At 46.8% G+C, this 15445-nt stretch overlaps 1 protein-coding gene across 7 annotated transcripts in view; it reads left to right on the forward strand.

Moving 5' to 3' along the window:
* The first annotated feature begins 1666 nt into the window (after positions 1–1666).
* The window catches only part of LZTS2 (leucine zipper tumor suppressor 2), a 63649-nt gene continuing 49870 nt past the window's right edge, over positions 1667–15445 (forward strand). Inside the window, exons 1-3 of one of the 7 annotated variants that reach the window (XM_083737957.1) lie at positions 1944–2077; positions 6837–6886; positions 13188–13277. The gene's annotated coding sequence lies outside the window, so the exon portion shown is untranslated. Of the gene's footprint in view, positions 2078–5706; positions 5967–5993; positions 6191–6391; positions 6532–6836; positions 6887–13187; positions 13278–15445 lie in introns of those variants that run through there. The other 6 variants (XM_083737956.1, XM_083737960.1, XM_083737955.1 and 3 more) reach the window with 6 other exon arrangements.

Here is a 15445-nt window from a genome sequence, read left to right on the forward strand (position 1 = left end):
TTTACCTGCTTGTTCCAGCATGCATTTTGCCAGATGTCCCTTCTTTTTCTAAGATGTTACAGTGTGATAGTCGCCTTTTTCAAGTTGTAGTAGTTTGGCAGAACTCTAAAGAACATCATCAACAACTCTAGAGTTTCTCTTGTGCCATTCCCCACTTTTTTTTATATTGCTTTACTTGTTGCTTTTCTGCACTGTCCAATAGCAGAAGTTCTCTGGGCAGTATGCAATGCAAATGATTAAAGCCATAAAATCACACACACACACTAAACAGCAAGTGATAAAACCTGTTCCCATAATGCTATCACCGGAAGCACAATCTTCCTACCACAAAAGCAAAGTGGCAAACGGAGAAATATTAGCGGTGCCATTTTATGCTATGACTCTATTGAAACGCCTCCGTCCCTTGGCCTTTTTTAGTACATAACGCCCACCTTAGGACTATTTTGCTCCTGTAATCTTTACCAGAATACACAGTTCACTTTGGTCCAGGGTGGCACTCAAGTCACATGCACACCATACATATTCCCCCTCCAAAGAATCCTATGAACTGCAGTTTGTTAAGAGTGCTGGGAATTGTAGCTCTGTGAGTGGAAAACTACAGTCCCCATGGTTCTTTGGGCGAAAGCTATGTGCTTTGAATGTATGGCTTGCACTGTGAGAACAGAGGAGAAGAAAACAGACAGAGCATATGCAATGTTTCAATAAATGTGATCTTCCTCATAATGAAAAATATTGAATGAGCTCCCGTGTATAAAATGTGTGAAGTGCACAGGAGTAAAAATAAAAATGTAGGTAACTAACTCTCTTGACCCACTTGAATAAAACAACCCCAAAAGTTACCATATGGTAATACCCTTATGAGGTGGAGTAACTAGAGCAGAGCAAAGTAGTGAGCAAGCTTTGAGGTTCTTCATAGCTCTGGATATTGAGGAAAACAAGGGGGAGGGGAGGAAAAGAAGACAAAATGTTGGAGCCTCGAAGTCCACAATTTGGGTCTTAAAATGGAGTGCAGGAGGTGTTGGGAAGATTATACACTCCTTTCAGGTTGCACCTTAAAATTTACTGTGACCAAAAAACCACCCACAATGACAGTCCCTCCCTCCGCAAGTAAGGAAATCAGTTATTATTGCTTCTGTGTCCCAGCAGCCCTTACTGCAACCTGAAATCTGTTCTGCACCTACAGAGTCTAATCTAATTAAGTCTGCCTAATGCCTCCTGCACTCCAATTTAAGGCTCTTACAAACTACAGACTAGTATTTCTCTCCATCCACCCCCAACCTCCCGCTGCTGCCTTATGTTTTGCTTAACACCCAGACTGAAGAAGAGTCCTGGAGACCTCGAAAGCTTGCTTAATTGTTGCTTTGTAATATTTTAGTTGGTCCAGAAATAAAGATATGTCTCTGACTGCACGTGATGCAGAAGGAAGGTGGTTGTTTCTGAATAGCCTTTTTAACGAGGCGCGTCTAACCTCGTTTGCTTTTATTGACGTGCGCGCAGCCCGGGAATTACAGTATACAGTATATAGTGAGGTCAGGTGGTCAGCTTTTTGGCTCTTCCCTTGTAATCTCAGAAGTTAAAAGGGCATAACAGAGGAACGTGGTATGGGAAACAACGACACAACACCCATCCCGGAAACAAGACCAGAAAAAGTGCTCCAGACATCATCATAACTTAAAAAAGTTGAAGGGAGGGCAAGATGCATAGCTTTGGCCAAGCCAAGCCGGCATTGCCCGCTGTCTCTCTTAAAAACCCCACAGTTTTAGGACTGGGACGTTGCCCTCGACCCTAAAGGCGCCCTTCCTTACCCCTCCCCCGATTGATCGTCTGGGACCAGACACTGTCCGCCCGTCGGGACTCTCCCGAGCGCGGCCCCTTCCCACTGCCCGTTAGCTCGGCCGTCCGTCCGTCTAGGGGGGGCTTTAGGGGGGTGGCGGCCGGGCGGAGCCTGGCGTTGGGGCCGGGCATGGACTGGCCGGGGGGCGAGGGGAGCTGGAGGCTGCGGCGGGCTGTCCTAGCGCTCCTCTGGGCGAGAGGGAGAGAGCTGGCTGGCTGTGTGGACCCGAGATGCTGTGTGGCGGTCAGTGGAGGAAAAGGCTTTAAAACTGAGGCAGCGATGAATTAAATCGCGGGGGGCGGGGGGGGGGCGTTGTAGGGCAAATGTGGGGATACAGGGGAGAGATCCTCCAGGCGCTTAAGGCAAGCTAAATGTCCTCGACATGTTTTTAAACTAAGCTTAAAATAAATACGCTGCTGTGTTGATGTTTTGTATGTGTGGGGCAGACGAGTTGGAGTGTGATATTTTTAGGGGGCTGAGAACCTCTGTAAGGAGCGTGGGGGTATCATGCATGGGGGAAATGTGCTACGAGGCTGGTGGTTCTGTGGGCTATGTAACCACTGTCCAGAAGTGGAATATGGGCAATGGGTTGTTGGAGGGTCTTTGGGGAGACAGATCTTGGGTGGAGTGGAGCAAGGGACTGGGAGATCCGGTGGTACTGAGGTGTTGTGCTGGGTCAAAGTGTGGGGCAGTGGCTGAAAAGGCAAAAGTGACTCTTCCAGGGACGGAAGGAGCTGATGCTTAGGGGGCAAGGGCAGGGGAGCCTACGGCCCTCCAGAAGTTGTTGTGCAGGACTCCAACTCATTGATCCCGGACAGCGTAGTCAATGGTCAGGAATGATGGGAGTCATAGTCCCAACAACAACTGGAAGGGTACAGGCTCCCCACTCCAGGAGACTAGCATTTGTGGAAGAGGGGTTTTGATTACTGAAGGGGGATTTGTTTGACTGATTGATTTCAAAAGCTTATATCCTGCCTTTTCCCAGATAATGGATCCAGGGTTCTGGGGGTTCCAGGGATTTGGCAGGCTGAGACGGGCTCTGGGTCTGAGAGGGTGACTCTCTGTAGAAGTCTCTGGCATGCTGAGGGAGGGACTGTTTCAACAGTGTACATTCCAGGCTCAGGAGTCGGCAGGGACCGGAGAGGTTTCGGTGGCTTTCGTTCCCTGTCTCACCTCCAGTGCAAACTTTCCCCGAAGCTTCTTTCCGATATATGCAGTGCCCAGCTTGGCCTGGCAGCCTTCCTTTTCCCTTTCGGAATATAGAGTTTCCATTTCACAGCCACATGGGGAAAGCTGGCTCCATCGCAATCAGATATATTGAAAACTGTGGCTAGAAGTATTCGCACGCCTTCCCTCCCTCCTCCCATTCCTGGCCACATCTACCCTTGGACGTTCTAGCTTATTTGGACAGGAGCAGAGACTTTGGTATCTGGAGTGGCAACTGCCTGTTAGCCCCTCCCTGCCTGGGCAAACTCTCCTCTCCTGTTTGGTATTAGCTTTCAGGATGCAGAGCAGATGGTTTAAGCCTAAGTACTCCTGCCTAGCTGGTTTGGATGGTTATTTCAGGGTTGTGCTGCAAGCTGTGCCTCTTGGGCATTCCCCAGGTTATAGCTAAATTTGCCTAAATTGCTTCACCTTATGTACTCTCTGCACAGTGGTGGTCTGTACCCATTGGAGCTGCAAGGGCAGAAAGCAGGGAGCCCAACAGCTGATGGAGTCAGAGTCAGTGAGATTCAGAGCCAACTAATTCGAGTTTTGCCCCCTTCCTCCTCGCCTCCTTACAAGGCATAGGTGCAAACTCCCTTGGGCCCCAAAATTCCCCATAAAGGGGCCGGGCATCCACAAATTTTGGTGCCAGGGCCGGGCACGCTGCATGGCAGCCAAAGCCCTGGGTACCCACGGTCGTGGGGCCAAGTTGGCACTCCTGTTACAAGGGCAACACTGAGACATAAGGTGGAGGAAGCTGACAGGCAACGCCAGCTCATAGCAGTTCTCAACCTGTGGGTCACCAAATGTTGTTGGACTACAACTCCCATCATCCCTGAGCTCTGGCCTTGCTAGCTAGGGGTGACGGGAGTTGTAGTTCAACAACATCTGGGGGCCGACAGGTTGAGAAAGGCTGGAAGGCAAGGCTGGGTGGGCTGCCTGGCTGATGTCAGTTTCATAGCTGTCAACTTTCAGATTTGAAAATAAGGGATCAGCAGCCTCACCTGTGCTGGGGACAGTCTACGGGATATCTAACAATCCGGGATAGCAGCGGGAAGCAGCGGGAAATGGCACTGGAATAAGGGAATTCCCCGCAAAAAAAGGGAAGGTTGACAGCTATGGTCAGATTGAGGTTGGTGGGGCAGTGTTCCAGTCACTAAAATGGGCCAGCCATCGCTGCAACTCCATTGAACAACTTGCCTCAGGTACATAAGAATTACCTGCAGGCAAATGGGTGAGGTGGTGGATGAGGGGTGGATCCTCCGCCTCCCTCCACCACTTGAGTTCTGTGCTAACCACAGAGGAAGGAAAGCCCCTTCCTCCCCGAGAAGCATGCAAACCAAGCAGGCTGGTGGAGAAGAGGCGGATATGGAAAATAATCTGTTCTTCCTTTGCCCGTTCCCTCAGTAGCCTACTTAGAGTCTAAGGAACCTGTATCTGCATGCTGGCAGCAGAGGGTGGAGGCTTCCTTTCCTCTACAGCCAGCATGGAAACAGAAGCTGGTAACTTTTGTGGGCTTATTTCCAAGGCTGTGCTATATCTTTGACCGCCAGATTCCCCTTCTGTCAAATTGAGCTAGCTTTTTTCTCACTAAATTCATTATAATTTCTGCACTCTAACAGAAAGGGTTCCCATGTACGCTTACTCAGCATTAAGTTTCACTGAGTTTGGTGGGTGGTTACTTATTCGAAGGTCAGTGTGCAAAGGACTGCAACCTTATAGTTGGCAAGGCTGATGAGAGTTGGAGACAACAACATCTGGAGGGCCGTATGTTCCTCACCTCTGTCCTAGCCCATCAGCATTAGCTCAGCCCAATCCCTTAGCTTTGCATGGAACTGCTAGACCCCAGTGCGACTGTTTCCATATGCACCATATACACCTCCTGTGCAGATTCCGAGGCCCCTAAATAGATGACACTCCTCAGTGCTCCTCAGCTTTCTTGCCCTGCGCATACATCCTGTTAACACAAGCCCCAACATAGGAATGACACTTTACAAATCAAAGGAAGAAACTCTTATGTGAGCTCCTCATGGGTAGAGAACATATTTAGCTTTGCTCTGACTTCCACTTTTGGAAGTGTTTTCTCTTCTAATGTAGAACTGTTGGCAAGTTTTTTTTTTTAAAAAAAAAAACAAAATTGAAAAGCCACTATGTTTTCTTTGGTGGCATTTCTTTTGCCTGCAATGATCTTTTGAATTGGGGGCAGTAGTGGGATAAATGTGTTCCTCTCCTCTCTTCTGAACATAACATGACCTTATCCGTTTCACAACCTTGGGGGAAAAGAGATTGGTAAAATGGTACTTTTTTTACTGGGTCACATTTGTTAATAAGCATATGCAAGGATTTTGATGGTCACGTGACATTGTTCTTCAGAGCTTGGATTGGACCACGCAGCAGCAGGCTGACAGCAGCTGCTCCATGAGTAGTTAGTTGAGCGCTACATAATGAGCCGGTCTCTGCTTTGTGTTTGGAGCATGAAAGGGTCTGTAACATGATGCTCTGACTTCTAAGGCTGGAGAATGGGGTGGGAAGGAGGGAGGGAGGGAAGAGAGTATTGGGGGCTTGTAAGCTGTGTGTGATTTGCTCATTGTGCCCGCTGGAAAGAGAAAAATCTCATGGGCCTTCCCCTGGCACGAATCCAGGTGTTTTTGCACTCTCCTGTGCCAGGCGCAGGAAAGAAGAGAGGCTGTACAAATTGCTGCTTTCTAGTCCTGATCCTAAATTTGGTGGCTCCGTGTGCATTTGCCTTAAGTTGTTCTAGGTTATGTCTTGGAGCTGGTAAAGACTACAAGAAATGAACTGCACGGAAACAGAGGAACGTGATATGCACCGCACATGTGGGAACATGCACACACGAACCTAGTTGTTAGCATGAAAGAAATGTGAAGCGACAGGCGTCCCTCCCCTCCTGTTCTCTGATTAGCTGGTAAGACTGTTTGGCTGTGACGCTAGCCAGGATTTTTTTGGGGAGTTGGAATGATAGTGAGAAGGGCAGGCAGCAGGAATCAACTTGAAACCGCTAGTGGTTTTACTCTTGCAGGATGTGTGAGCCAGCCTCATCTGCCATTTTCCTACATGGACAAGCTTCTCTGGTGGTTTGTCCTTTGGTTCGGAAGTCTGGCTGTTGTTGACCGGGTTTGTGTTTGTTCGGTATGTCTTTCTGCCTTTCTGCCTGCCAAGGCATATGGTGTGGGATACAGAGCAGGGGAGGTGGTGCTGTGCAGCTCACTTTTCTCTGGCACAGTTTGAAACATAATGTTGCCTAGAGGGAAGAGTGTCCCTGCCCTGATCTTCGAACGATAAATTTGAGGAGGAAAAACAAACAAACTCCATTCAGCCGCTGTTAAATTAATTGCTTGCGTTTGTAACTTGGACACCAAAGCTGGCTGTTTGGGTGGAGAACTCCACTGTGGAGCAGATGATTTTATAGCGAAAATTACTGTAATGAGGGAGTCCTCCAGCAATGAATTGCAGAATAGAAAAGTAGAGAAGTATGAACTTTCCCTGTGGCTCTTGAGTTGTGCATGTAGAGAGGGTCTCGGCTGATTTTAGCAAGGGGCGATCTGTATTTTCCTCTTACACCATCTACTGTGTATTTATCCTTCAATGTTCCTTAATTTTGCATTTGCACAAGGAATCCAGAGCAATATGGAGAGTGGGGACTGATAACTTCTGAGAACCTACCCTATAGCCTGGTTGGTTGTTGTGACTGAAACTCATCATGTGCTACACATGCCAGAAACTGCACTGATTTTTCACTTAATCTTCTGGCCTCACAATTTTTCTCTTGTTTCAGGAGGAAGTTGATGACAGGAGAGCAGAGCTCACTTTCAAGACCTGAGGCAGGTAAGGTACATGAAGGGAGCATCCCCTCAGATACCACAGCAAAATTTACAGAGTTACTGTCATTTGGCTTCTGTGTTCCTAGGATGTGCTGGAGGTTGAAATGATGTGCTGTTCTTTATATGAATCACTTAAGGCCACTCTCCTTCTCCCCATAATGCAAGCTAGTTTAGTTTAATGTGCAGTCTTTTGCTTACTCTGGTACATTTATGACTATATCAAAGTGCAGCAGATTTGGTTGGCAAGGAATGGCCAAGGAATCACATTCTGAACAGCCTCCTTTTTTGTCTTTCTCATATATCTTCCCACCCCCTTCTTTGGACCCCTTGCATTCTTTGAGGGACTGACACTTTGAAAGGGGATGGTTTGTGCTTATGATAGCTTTTGGAGAATTTGCAACTCCCCGCCCCAAATCCCCCACATCAAATGACTTAGATATTTAAAACAACCATCTCTCAGGATATTGCTCACCAATACCCTCTTTAGGAAACTGACCCTGTGTGTATTTGGAAACTTGGACCTTATTTTGGCTCAGTCTTGCATATAGAATGAAAAGATTTACCAGCTTACTAAATAAAATTGGGTAGTACATGTTTTCATTGTGCATTCACACGGCACTCAGTGTTCCCCATTCTTGTCACTGCACCTGGTTGCTACCCTACTGCAATCCTAAGGCCTTTCCCTTTAATTTCTGTCCTCCTCTGGTGCCAGCAGAGGATAGCTTAGCCTGCCCACTTAACTTGGCAAAACTTTTCTGACACTGGTTGTCTTTGTGGCAAGAGAGAGAAAAGAACTGGGATGCCTCCTTTGACTTCCAGAGGGGGAGTTAATTATGTAGCAAGTTACAAAAGGGCCCTCCCCACCCTTTCCCCTTTTTGTGAAGGCCACTAAGAGACTGACACAAAAGCACTCATTAAACCAGATGACCTTCCAATCTTGGGCTTGCAGTTCCTGCTCAAGGCAGCTTGGAGCAGTGATGATAAATGCAGTGAAATTGACATTAATATGTATTCAGAGCATTTGCAGATACGGACAGCCTTGGGGCTGTCTTTGCCATGTGTTATTGCCCTGCGTAGTAATAGTATTATAATTTATCTGTGCATGAAAGGCTTGTCACATGTCTTGAGCTCAACAAGGGCAGGTCTAATGCCTCCTCAGATGGGAGGTGGACAGAAAGAGGCACCAGGGTCTTAGGAAATGGCCATGTTTATAGTAGGATTTTTATTATTATTATTCTTTAGATCTTTCACATGACAGTCAGACCCAGGCTGCTTGGCCTCATGGAAACTCATTCTCTGTTGTGTCGTCCCACAAAACTGTGGTGCATGCATGGACTGATGGACATCCTCCCTCATCAAATACAGTAGCTGAGAAATTTGTTATTAGTCACTTTTGGAGATGCTGGAACTCATACATCCTTGAAACACAACAGTCTTTGCTCTGGAAACTCTTTACATGGGTCCATAGCTGGTTGCAGTTTCTCCATCTGAAGGGAAAGGAGCTTGGAAGCTGCAGAAAGGCACTCCCTTTATTGTTATTACTTCACACATTTGAGAATTGAGCTCTGATTTTGAAACAAGTTCTGGGGCTTTCCTTTTGCATCCCTTTGGGTGTGATTACCGAAAGTACTTACAAAGTTCTTTGCTTGCTTTGTTTAATCTCTATATTCTGAAACGCAAAATTAACACCTGCAGCTTGGTGAGACCTCGCCTCTCTTCACAAAACTGCAGCTGCCCTCTGATTTCGAATGAAGCCTGCAAGCATTTCTCTGATAAAAACAGGGACATCCTATTCAATAATAATAATAATAATTAATAATAATAATAATAATAATAATAATAATAATAATAATAATTTAAACCCCATACATCTGACTGGGTTGCCCAAGCCACTCTGGGTGGCTTCCACCATATACTGTACATACTCAAGTAAAAGCCGACTTTTTCAGCACATTTTTTATGCTGAAAAAGCCCCCCTCGGCTTATACTCAAGTGAGGGTCCTTTCAGGCTGCTCCTTCCTCCTCCTCCACCTTTGCTGCTGTCGGCAGCGGCGGAAGAGGGAATGAGCAGCCCAAAAGCAGCCCTTTTGGGCTGCTTGTTCTTCCTCCGCTGCTGCTGCCACCACCAGCCTCTGCCTCTCGGGAGCACCCTAGGTAGACAGGGGGGCGGGAGGGGCTGGGGGGAAAGAAGCCCCCTCTGCACACACGCACACACACTTCGGCCCACCAGGAGGTTTGTGGTGTGGTGAACCAGTTTATACTCGAGTCAATAAGTTTTCCCAGTTTTTTGTGGTAAAATTAGGTGCCTCGGCTTATATTCGGGTCGGCTTATACTTGAGTATATACAGGTATAAAAACAAAATAAAATATTAGACATTTAAAAACTTCCCCATGCAGGGCTGCCTTCAGATGTCTTCCAAAGGTTGTATCTTATCTCTTTGGCACGTGGGTTGCACAACTCTATACCCTCCAACATTTCACCGATGAAAATAGGGACATCCTAAGGAAAAGTGGAGCATTCTGGGATCAAATCAGAAAGTGGAACGGCTTCTGTAAATCCAGGACTATCTCTGGAAAATAGGGACACTTGGAGGGTCTGGGAAACCTGTGGCCCTCCATTTGTTGTTATACTACAGTTTCCATCATCCCTACCCATTGGCCATATTGGGTGGGGCTAATGGGAATTGGAGTCCAGCAGCAGCTGCAGGGCCACATGCTCTCCACACTAATGTAAAGCTTCTGGGTTCCATCTGGCAATCATATTATTCAGGACTGTGAAATGACTGAACAGAATATGCAGGATATAATGTGCATGGAAGCAAGTCTCATATTTACATGGAAGTAAGTCTGATTTCAGGAGGGTTCACTTGTGAGTAGGTGTGCAAGAGATTACAGCCCCATTAAATACAGCAGGATTTACCTTTGAATAAACATGCATAACAAGAACATCAACAACATTTTATTTATATGTTGTGAACCTGACCGGGTTGCCCCAGCCACTCTGGGCAGCTTCCAACAACTTAAAGCATCAGCAAATTAAAACATCAACGGCATGAATTTGGATGTGCCCAGGAAAGTGCTGTGTGGCATTTCATTTACAAGTATGGATCTTTGTACTAGGAAGAAAGTCTCAAATGAGGTCATTGAGTCTCACTCCAAACTAGTAAGATTGTCTAGTACTGCCGTCCAGTGGTGGAGGAACCCTGTCAGACACCCGGGGCGGGGCATCCCGTATGGAGTGTGCATGCGCAATGACCGTACAGGCTGCCACACATGCGCACGGGCTGCCACTTGCGCATGTGGCTATATGGGCAGCTGATCATACGCGGAGGCCATACAGGCTACCGTGCGAGCGGCATCCCCTACGGACTGTGCATGCGTGGCAGCCCTTACGGACTGTGTGCGCCCTCGGTAGCTCCACAGCTGGTGGGAGGCAGGCGCCCCCCTGCCCCCCACTTCTTACGCTCCTGCTTTCGTCTTCATTTCCGTTTTGCCATTTCACCTTATTTGTACCAATCTCAGAGTTTCTCATATGCTTCCTCGTCCTGGAACTGCAAGCTTGGGTTGCAGTTTTCGTTTTGTTAATGAATGCTGAATTTGTACAGTTTCACCTATTTATGAATTTATGAATTATGAAGTAGCCAGGTTTGTTGTTCTTGCTGTTTAGTTGTTTAATCGTATCCGACTCTTCGTGACCCCATGGACCAGAGCATGCCAGGCACTCCTGTCTTCCACTGCCTCCCGCAGTTTGGTCAAACTCATGTTCGTAGCTTCGAGAACACTGTCCAACCATCTCGTCCTCTGTCGTCCCCTTCTCCTTGTGCCCTCCATCTTTCCTAACATCAGGGTCTTTTGGCTTCAGCTAAAAGACACTACCAGAAGAATTGTGTTTGATATCTAGATAAATGGGTGTACAACTGAAATGGCAATAGGGAGAAAGTTTGTACCTTGTTACTGATAATTTTGCTTATAAAATGACTCTAAACTTGAGTACTAAGACCTCCCAATCATAAAATTTGATGTGGAATAAAAGAGCTTCTTGCACAATTTTCAGTAATGGATCATGCAAAATTTTTTAGTCACAATGCACTTTTATAGAGGGGGTGAATGAAGGTCATAGGTCGGTGGGAGCAAGCATGTACTTTTCATGCAAAAGGTTCCAGGGTTCAGTCCCTGACGTCAGTGTAGACAATGCTGAACCAGATGAACTAATGGTCTTACTCAGTGTAAAGCAGCTCTCTGTGTTCCTTTGTTTCATGCAAGGCAGGAACAGCCATAATTTCTTTTGATAGTTGTTCTAAGTGGCTAAGATTCCAAGCTGCGGGGAGGAATTTTTGGTAGAAATGAAAGGTGATGTGAAATGGGATTTTCCCTTTCCTTTGAGTGCTGCGTTCCAGTTTACATGGCAGCTCAGGTGCTCACCAATACTGCATCCGAAAATGGTGCAAATTAGGGGTTGGGAACTTTTTCCAGCCCAAAAGCCACTTTCTCTTCTGGGCAGCCTCCTGGTGGCCTCGTGTCACTGGTGAGAAGGGCCAGGAGCAAAAATGGGCAGAGCAACAAATGCCAGTTTCACTTTTGTTCAGTAGTCCTGAACACACAGCCACACATTTTTCTCTCTTCTGCATCCAGGCAAGCAAGTGATGCATTCTGGCCAGGCAAAAAACCCTAACCTGGGGTTTGCTACCCCTGGTGTAAATAAATGAGAATGAGAATCATTTCAGTTTTCTTCCCTTTCTGATTGATTCCTCCTGCCTTCCTTGGACCAAGAGGCCTGAAATAAAGGCAGACTTGATTATGGTAGCAATATGTAGTTACAGGAGTCCACAAACACAGCACGATCGGGCTGTTTGACTCAAAGGGCGTGCTCACTAATGTTTGTGCGATTGTGTTACAAATTTATAATCTATAGTAAAAACACAGCAAGGCAGAATACAATACTGTATATAATAATGAAATCAACAAAAATATCCTTAATTAAAACACCCATAAAACATCAATAAATACTGGTTGGTTAAAAGGAGAGGGGAGGGGGATTCATGTTGTTAGAAGCTTGCCTAAACAAAAAAGTTTTCTAAAAGTGTCTGAAGCTCACATACAGGATGGTTCCTGCCCAACTTCTTTTGCCAGGGAGTTCCACAGGGCAGTGCATGCCACACTAGGATTCAAGTAAAAGGCCCGAATCCTAGTGAAGACCAACTGAACCTCAAGGATATGGGGAACCACCAGAAGTGCCCCGTTAGATGATCTGTGATCACAGTGGAGCAAAAGGAATCTGATGGTTCTTAAGGTGCTTTGGAGACCTGGAAGAGTTACCGTTTGGTATAAGCCATTTAGGATACCAATTTGTCACCCTATTTTGAATGGAGATTTAACACTACTATAGTTTTATGGATTTGCTGGAGGTGCCTTGCAAGCTGCTCTCCAGGTGCCAGAGGCCTCTTTGTGTGGGTGGGCCCTGCATGTCAATAGAGTTTCTGCAAACAGAATAACTCGTGGATCAGGTTAATTGTGGTTTCCTCCCCAATTTGAATAGATTGCAATCGGGAGGTGGCCACACCCCTTGGTGGGACGCAGGCTGCACAGATGGCTCCATAGAAAGATAACTGACCAAACAAACAGGAGAGCTTGATTTCAAGGGAGGAATTAACAGGAGCTGTTCTGTGGAATGGCACAGCAGAGAAAGGTTGCTCCCTTGTTCCAGGATGCATCCTGCTTGGGGTGGGGCCCATGTACCTGGTGTGAGCGGCCATGTGCCTGATCTACATGCAAAAGAACATCCACAAGGCGCAACTCATTCCCCCCCCCCCCAGCCTTGGGGACTGCCCCCACTGCGCTTCCTGTTAAATCGGTTTCTGTTGCTTCCTATGGAATGCCTTTGCATTAGGCGGTTTGATGGTTAGTCACTGTGTTCTGTCACACTCAGCAACATATCAGCTGTGTCACTGGAGCCTACCTCTTAGGTTACTGTGTCTGGGGAAAGTAGTCTGCTGGAACTAATTATTCCCTTATGTGTGGGAAGGGGATGGGGGGCCCAGTGGGCGAGGGCCTCTTCCCTTTGAATTCTAAATCTTGCTCAACATGTGCCACGAGCAACATAGATTAGCAAGCTCTCGTTTATGGTGCAACGGGACATTTCATGTGTTCTTGTTGCTGTTACTCTGCCCCAGGGGATTCTGGGAGTGGTGGGCGGCTGTGCTCATGAGAAGTCCCATTCTCTCCCACCCTCCACCCGCCCGGGCTAGTAGCATGCTTGGCAACGCTCCTTACTTGAGCCCTTGTTGTTGTTTTTTTGTCTCTGCTAGGAAGGGAAGAATTTTGAGCTGGCGCCTTATCTTTGCAGCTTGGTCAGTTCCCCATGACCCTGGAGCAAAGGACAGCCTCCCACACTTGAGGTTAGCAATTTTCTCTGCTACACTTGAAAATTGCAAGGGTTGGAAGCCGCAGCCAGACTCCCCTTTGCCTCACCCTAAATGGCACTGATGCTGTGCAGTTCTCAATGGTTGAGTTTGCCCCCCCCCCCACGGCAGAGAGGATCTCATTCTGACTTTCTAGGTTGGGAGGCCTGCCTGGGTGTAGAGCAGCATTCAGTCTCTTGTGTCTGCAACAAGGACATCCATGAACACGGGTAGTGAGAACAGGGGGCAGACTGGAGCTGGGGCACAGAGTTCAAGCATGCAATCTGTCTCAGATGGATGACAGAGATAAGGAGCACAAGAATCAGGGGGCAGCAGGGACAGGTGCGGCAGCAAGCAAAAGCTTGGTTTCTGCAAAGGCAAAATTGTAGAGACCATTTGCCCAAATGAGCAGACTGGGCAGTGAAAGAACAAGGGCTGCAATCCAGAGAAAGCTTGATGAGCCTGCTGAAAGTAATGGGGCTTTGATGGGCATCCGTAAGCGCTGGGTCTGCAGGAACTGGCCTATCCTCTTGCCCCAGAAGTGAAAACTGTGGAGTGTTTTGCTGACCAGTAAAAGGATAATTTGAAATCCACAGATCAGCTACTTGTCCTCCCCTGAAATATCATGACAATCTTTCAGAATGGTTCCCTGAGGTTTTCCATTGAGGAATTTTAAACACTCAAACAAGCCCCTGGCCTTGGGAGCCACTTCTCTGTTCTGACAGATGTTTGGGTGATAACCAGTAAGTTACTGTAGTTTGTTTCTCAGGATGTTGACCTTCATCTGTGGAGGGAGGATGGTGACGTCTCCCTTCCTCCCAATGGAGAATACAAAGAAATAGTACAGCACCGGGGGAGGGATAGGACTTCACATTAGGAGATTAACAGGAACAAAACACAGAACTTTTGGGTTTCCATAACAAACACCATTAGCATCTGACTGCACTGGGTGGTAGTGTTAGTCCTATTCAGGGAATACCCACTGAAGTTAATAGACAGGACTAATACAGGTTTATTAATTTCAGTGGGTCTACTCTGAGTAAGAGTTAACAGGCTACAATCTTCTATATTTGCATAGTTCTTTGTTGTTTAGGCAAACCTATCCAGACATGTAGAAGTTATATACGTTTTATTTCTTTTTAGCTACTGTTGCTTTTTAACAATTTCTTGAATGTTTTGGATTATTTGTTTCTAGCTGTATTTATTGACGGTTTTCATATTTCTTGCAAACTGTTTTTATAGTTTTTATTACAATCAAGTGCTACATAAATTTGGTGAAATCAAAATAAATGTGGAGGGCTGAGATTTGGGTACCTGGGAGAGAGCGTCTTCTGAGATAAACAGGTCAGCTGTGAAAGGAAACAATAGCATTTAAGAAAGATGCAAGACAGTTGCTGTTGGCACTGTGCTCGCTTTGTGAAGGGAGGGCTCATTATCTCCTCCCGCCTTCCTCAGCGGTGAACAGTGTTTTTTATTGCCTTCCATCCATCCAGATATAGAATGTCTCCCCCCACCCCCATCCACCGGTTATCTGCTTGGTGTCCTTTGGGGTCTGTTAACCAAAAGAATCTCTGTGATGTGCATCTTACGCCCTTCGTTTGTTTGTGGAAAATGCTGCCACTTTCCCCTTTAAGTGAAGTTTGTTTTCCTCCAAGTCTGGCAGCTATTTTAGTGCAAGCTGAAACATGCACGTGGTCTGCACAAAACTCCAGATGGAGCCAGACATGGCCCCGCTCCCTCATCTCCTGGGCAGGAACAGGCTTAACTGCTTTCCTGCTCTCTCATCAGCTAAGGGTTCATCGATGAGGCAGTTTTGCTTAGTCTGTGGCCTGCACCTGTGGTCTTCCTTTAAGCCTCCTTTTGGCATGTGGGGGGTGGGGAGCAGATAAGGAACTGAAAGGCTCTCCCGAGCACAGATAACTGGATCTTTAAAAAGCTGAGAAGCTCCTTTGCCTAAACACATTTGGCAGAATGTGCTTCTCTAGTGCCAGGGGAATCCAGTGCTGGGCACCACAGCTCCTGGTTGGCACTGGCAAGAGCACAGCTTTCTTTTTGCTCCTCCTTCTGTGAATAATCAATGATCAGCCTGCTGTGGATGGATGGATGGATGGATGGATGAATGGTTGGTTGGTTGCATAAGAGCTTGGATAGGAACAAAGTTTAGC

The sequence above is a fragment of the Podarcis gaigeae genome (assembly GCF_964106915.1).
Source record: "Podarcis gaigeae genome assembly, chromosome: 5".
In the NCBI taxonomy this organism is placed as follows: Eukaryota; Metazoa; Chordata; class Lepidosauria; order Squamata; family Lacertidae; genus Podarcis; species Podarcis gaigeae.